The sequence below is a fragment of the Octopus bimaculoides genome, chromosome 22 (genome assembly GCF_001194135.2).
Source record: "Octopus bimaculoides isolate UCB-OBI-ISO-001 chromosome 22, ASM119413v2, whole genome shotgun sequence".
Taxonomy (NCBI): Eukaryota; Metazoa; Mollusca; class Cephalopoda; order Octopoda; family Octopodidae; genus Octopus; species Octopus bimaculoides.
In genome coordinates, this window is record NC_069002.1 from 15,566,705 (window position 1) to 15,573,367 (window position 6,663).

The following is a 6,663-nucleotide window of genomic DNA, read 5'->3' on the forward strand; positions in this document are numbered from 1 at the left end:
CATACGTAAAGAATAATGAAACACATTTTTTTTTTGTTCTATTAGGACATTTACAAATATGCATACATCAATCAATTTCGGTGACCACAAACCTTTGAGAGCTGTCTTGTTTTAAATGGAAGCACCTTATCACTTTGTTAGTGAATTTTGCAAGGTAAATGTTATTAAGACTTTGATTTTTGCTAAATTGACTCTAAGACCCTTCGATTCTAGTCCTTGCTTCCATACCTGAAACTTCTCTAGTTTTGATAGAGACTCAGCTATTAGAGCAAGGTCATTGCATAGAGAAGCTCCCAGGAGCATCCTGTTTTTAATTCCTCTGTTATTGCCTGGAGGACTATGATGAATAAGAGGGGGCTGATGGCTGATCCTTGGTGGACCCCTACCCCTACCTGGAATTCTTCACTATACTCGTTGCCAACCCTCACCTTACTGGCTGCATCCCTGTACATGGCTTGTATAGCTCTCACTAACCAACCACTCATCTATCCCTGGTTTCTGCATTGACCACTAGATAAGGGATCAGGGTATCCAGTCAAAGGCTTTCTCCATGTCAACAAAAGCCAGGTACAGAGGTTTATCTTTGGCTAGGTATTTCTCCTGCAGCTGCCTTACCAGAAATATAGCATCAGTGGTGCTTTTCCCTGGCACAAACCCAAACTGCATCTCATCTAAACTGACTCTCTCCCTAATTAGTTGGGCTATGACCCTCTCCGTGACTTTCATTACCTGATCCAACAACTTGATACCTCCATAATCATTCATATCTAATGCATCACCTTTACTTTTGTAGCAGTTGACTATGGTGCTGCTACACCAGTCATTGGGTATGACTGTTTCATGTTTCACTTGATTGACTATACGGATGACTAGACTATAGTCAACACCGCTGGATATTTTAAGCATCTCTGCAGTGATTCCTGATGGGCCAGGGGATTTCCCTATCTTCATACCCTTATTTGCTTTATCTATCAAGGTACTGTCAATTCGGATAGCTGGTCCCTCTGTTGGGTCAACATTCAGCAGACTCTCTTTCTCTCATTCATTCTCTTCATTTAGCAACCTTTCATAGTGGCATCTCCAAGTATCTCTCTTTGCAGCCTCATTAAATGCAAGTGAGCCATCATCCATGCAGACACATTTCTCTATGACGTCACATTCTCTCTCACACACTGTCTTGCAATACAAAACACTTTAAGTCTTTGGTCCTCACGGCACAGAACATTGGCAATTTTTTTCTTATCTGCTTCCCCTCTGGCTAAGTAAACCTGTCTCCTAGCTTCCCTTCTGAAAGTCTGATACAATTCCTTCCTACCACTGTTCTTCCAGTCCTTCCATGCCTGCTTCTTTTCCCTAATGGCCCTGTCAACTACATTGTTCCACCACCACGTTACCTTGGGTCGAGAGGGGACTTTGCACCATCCACAGATCTGGTCAGTAGCCCTCAACAGGTTGTCCTGTAGGAAACTCCAGTTGTCTTCCACATCATGTGATGCTATATCCTCCTCTATTTCATGATAAGCTTTGAGTAATACATCTCTAAATCTCTGTCCACTCACAGGATCCTTAAGCTTTCAGACCCTTCTTCTCCATGCTGGTTGTCTTCTGGGCATCCATTTAGCCTGATCCTGAAGTCGCTAACTACTCATCTATGTTGTGGGGTGCATTCTTCACCTGGGAAGGTTTTGGCATTTATAAGTAGTCATCTTCCTTGTTTCCTGGCGAGGATATAATCAATTTGACTAGTGTGTCCACCAGATCAGTAGGTGAATAGGTGACTTTCAGGTTTCTTGAAGTTAGGATTACAAACCATAAGATCATTTGCATCACAGAACTCCAGCAGCCTGGTTCCCTCCTCATTACAGGAACCAAAACCATAGCCTCCATGTCCGCCATGGAAGACCCCTGCATGTTGTCCAACATGTCCATTGAAGTCACCAACCACAAAGAGAAGGTCCCTGTCATTTGTCGACAAAGTAGTCTGCAAGAGGGTGTCATAAGATTGGTCTTTCTGTCCATCAGGTAGCCCTGGCTGAGGGGCATAAGCCGAGATAAGGGTTGCTAACCCATGATGCAGCACTAATCTAATCTATCACAGATTCTGACTATCTTGATTACCTTATCAGCCCATTTTTCTGCAAGAAGTATACCCATACCCCCGACCCTGTCAATGTTCCCTGCCTAGAAAATCTTATATCTGTGTTCTTTGCCTGTGAGGAACCTAGCAGAACTTCCTCTCCACCTTACTTCTTGGATGCAGCACAAATCTACACATCTCCATTCAAGCATCTCAACAATCTCTCCAGACCTACCATTCAGTGTACCAACATTAAGTGTGCCAACTCTGAGGGTGTGGGAGGTGTGGGCCTACAAGACCCTGGGATGGGGGACAGCAGTGTCATGTACCTGAAAAGAAAAGAAAGCTCACATTTATATATAGAAGTAAATAAATATTTACTTCTGGACTATTCTGACTAAATACACACGTGTTGAGGTGGACTACAAAATTCAATGTGTATATATTTGTATGCACTCGTATTTTGCGTGTGCCTTTCTGTGGTTATTCTTTTACTTGTTTCAGTCATTTGACTGCAGCCATGCTGGAGCACCGCCTTTAGTCATGCAAATCAACCCTAGCGCTTATTCTTTGTAAGCCTAGTACTTATTTCATCGGTCTCTTTTGCCGAACTACTAAGCTACAGGGACGTAAACACACCAGCATCACATGTCAAGCACCCACCCTGGTGTAGCCATCTGGTTCACCAGTCCTCAATCAAATCGTCCAACCCATGCTAGCATGGAAAGCGGATGTTAAACGATGATGACACATAAATCCTTAGTAGAGGCTTTATACATCAATTTTTTTCTGAATACCTGCCTATTCATGCTCTCTTTCCCTCTCTCTCTCTCTCTCTTTGACTCTATTGGTGAGATATAACTGTGCGGTCAGTCAGTGTAAGAAAGGTGAAAGACGGGAGTTGGGGGTAGATGTGGGGGGGAAGTGCAGCTAGTGGATCCCAGATGGTTTTTGTGGAGTGATGGGTCTTATTTCTGTCCTGTGAAATAAATGCCTGTAGCCTTCTCTCTCTTGCTCCCTCCCACCATCACCACCATTACACCACCACCACCACCATCTATGACTAACTCTATTACCACAATTGTCTTCTCAGTGATCTAGTGCAGGGGTTTTCAAACTTTTTGATTTGCGGACCCCTTTATATTTCAGGCTTTACCCTTATAAACGCTTATGAAATTTATACATAAATATTTGCTTAAAATAACATATATTTTTACATTTATTTATTTAACAGTATTTAACAAATAGGTTTATTGTCAATTAAAAGATTTCGATTAAAAAACATATATAAAATCAAATTGCCCATAAAAAGTATTTGCTGTCCACGAACCCCCTGTGATCCGCGGACCACAGTTTGAAAACCCCTGATCGAGTGCATCCATTGATATGTGGCACTGTTCTTTCCATTGCCTTCCCTGCCGCTGCTCATCTTTTTTCCTTTGCATCCACCACAACACCCACCCTCAGCCATCCAACACCTCTCCACCTCCTTTCTCTCTCATACGACATTAACAAAATCACTACCAACTCAGAAAACTGGTTGGAATACTTCTACTACATTGTCCAATTATATATCTTTTTGCTGTTGTTGTTGTTGTTTTGATTGTATTATTTTTTTTTTCTAATACAAAGATGCACCTGTGGGATTAGTCAGCCCCTTCCCCCTATTTTTCTTCCCTTTCTCCTTTATTCCTCCTTCTCTTAATCATCATCATCACCAATAATAACTACAAGAGCATCACTCATTACTGCATAATATGACAGTAGCAATACAAGTCTGAACCGAAGGTAGTTCAAAAGTGGACATAATTTTTTAATTAACTGACAGAGGTAATTCAAATTGTACTTGTCAGCAGAGTAACTCTTTCTCCATACAAAGGTAGTACTCAATATAGTCTCCAACACAAGCAATGCATTTGCACCTTTGTTGAACCTCGCTCTCAAATTCCCTTCGACAAAATTCAGGTGTGCACTGTTGTATCTCTTTTCTCACATCCACTTTCACCTTGTCTGTGTCATGAAATCATTGTCCCCTCAAAACTGTCATTCATTGGACCAACCATGTGGAAGCCAGAGGGTGTTAGATACAGGCTTTACGATGGCTAGGGAACACTGCCCAGCTCAATTTGTCAATTGCTTGATTTGTTACCAAAGATGTGTATGGTCACTCATTGTCAGGGTGAAAATGGGTAATTTCCAGATTTTTATTCCATCTCTTCCTTCCAATGGCTTTTCGAATCTCTTTGAGTGTCTCAGTATACTGCTTGCCTTTCTCAGTAGAGCCATGTTCCAGGAGAATGATATCCTTCTCACCCCACAAAACGTCAAGTAACTCTGTTTATGCATGGTGTGTGTGTGTATGTGTTGCTCATTGGCTCTTGGAATTTCTTAGGTCTTGGATAAGAGGTGTGATGTTATTCCATGTACCGAGCTTTCGTTTCCGTTTCATAAAGGTACACCTATATTTAACCCCCTGCCAAAAGACTAGAAAAAAAAAAAAACGACACTCTCATTGGCTTCAAATGCTTTCAGCAGATCTGAGTAGACTCCCACCCTTCCATTTAGATTGGGTGTCAACTACTGAGGTAACGACTTGGTACACACAACTAAATACTCAAGTCTTCCATTGGCTTCTCTAATACATTATAACCACTGTCCAGTTGTGCAGCAAGCTCACAAGCTGTGCCTTGTCTGTCCATGCAAAAAATCATTTTGTTCACTCGCTGGTGATTCATGCCAGTGGTCACAATTGTTCTCCAACTGCATCCTTTCTCTTTGATGCTGGTTTCCCTTTTTTTAAACTTCATCCTTCTGTGCGTATTACTCTTTGTCAATGGCAGCATCTCTTAACAACCCGTAGTTTTCTGTAGATGGCAGACTGCCTGCAGTCTCCTCTTTTATTTTTTTACTTGTTTCAGTCTTTTGACTGTGGCCATTCTGGAGTTACGTCTTGAAGTGTTGTTGTTGTTCTTCTTCTTTTTCTACTCCTTCTTCTTCTTCTCCGCCACCTCCTTTCTCTACTACTATGACTGCTTAAACAATCGAAGACAAGAATTCATATCAAACTAGCTGCTGCTAACTACTTAGAACCCACAAGAGTAAAAAAGAGAGACAGAGACAGGCAGAAAAAAGGAAAATGCCCCTTGCACTTGAAAAACTATGGAAATAATTTTTTTAGAAGACATTTCATTTAATTTTTCCACAATTTAATTGTTCTTCATACTTTACTTTAAGTTGAAAAAGTCGCAAAGACTGAAACCGGTACTAAAATGTTTTTCATGATAAAATTATTTTAGCATTTTCTACCTTGTCTTATTTTCCTTATATCTATCTATCTATCTATATATATATATATATATATATATATATATATATGTGTATGTATATATGTATGTATGATGGGTTTTTCAGTTTCCATCTACCAAATCCACTCACAAGGCTTTGGTCAGCCTGAGGCTATAATAGTAGAAGACACTTGCCCAAGGTGTCACACAGTGGGATTGAACCCAGAAATGTGGTTGGGAAGCAAGCTTCTTACCACACAGCCACACTTGAAGAATAGAACACAACAAGCCAGATATTGCTTGTAGTCATTGATGAGAAGAAATTTATCATCATCATTTAATGTCCATTTTCCCCGCTGGCATGGGTTGGACAGTTTGACAGAAACTTACCAGCTGAAGGGTAATTCAAGCTCCTTGTCTGTTTTGGCATGGTTTCTACAGTTGGATGTCCTTCCTAATGCCAACCACTTTACAGAGTGTACTGAGTGCTTTTATGTGGCACGTGTATGGGTGCTTTTTGCATGGCACCAGCACCTATGAGCCCGCGAGATTAGGGATTCTCAGCTGGAGAGGGTTGCTGGGGACGAGCCTGTATGCAAGGACAACCACATCTCCAACTCTGTGAAATAACAGAATGTAATAATTGTGTGTATGTGTGTGTGTTATCTTCATTTTGTCTGCATTCTTATTCAATTATTGTGCGACATCAATAATATTGCTTCCATGTATATTCAATTCTGCAAGCCGATAAAAAAACAAACAAAAAAAGCACTGGTTTCATATTGGGTTGGCAACTAAGTTCTCGCCGTTTTTTTTTTTAATTTAAATTTTTTAAAAGGTTTAAAAAAAAAAATAACAGCTAATTAATCAATAATGTATTCACCCTTGTTGTTTACAACTTCTTCCCAACGTTCAACAAAATTTTCAATACGTCGTTTGGTAGAAATCACCCGATTTCGACTCTAAAAATTGACCCAACGAAGCTCTCAATTCTGCACCAGTATTGAACGAAACTCCGCGCATAGCATTTGAAAGAGATCGAAAGAGGTGGAAATCCGTTAGTGCCAAATTAAAGGAGTACGGCGGGTGTGGCAGCACTTCCCAGCCATGCATTTGAATGGCTTCCTTGGTCATATTGGCGATATGAGTACGGACGTTGTCGTGCAGCAGAAGAACTCCATGCTGACGATTAGGTCTTTTGGATCTTTTTTAAAACGGGGGCCACATTTTTCATTAACGAAACACTTTGAAACTTGGAACACTGGTAGAATGTGTCATATAAAACATCTTTTTCTCTTAGTC

The 6,663-nt window shown here is 40.7% G+C and overlaps 1 protein-coding gene across 4 annotated transcripts in view; it reads left to right on the forward strand.

Annotated features, from left to right (window-relative positions):
• LOC106873049 (BTB/POZ domain-containing protein 17) overlaps positions 1 to 6,663 on the forward strand; it is a 52,382-nt gene that overhangs the window by 7,961 nt on the left and 37,758 nt on the right. For 3 of the 4 annotated variants that reach the window (XM_052975874.1, XM_014920258.2, XM_052975875.1), the window contains one exon: positions 46 to 154. The exons of the other annotated variant lie outside the window; for it this stretch is intronic. The gene's annotated coding sequence lies outside the window, so the exon portion shown is untranslated. The remainder of the gene's footprint in view (positions 1 to 45; positions 155 to 6,663) is intronic. 4 annotated transcript variants of the gene reach the window in all.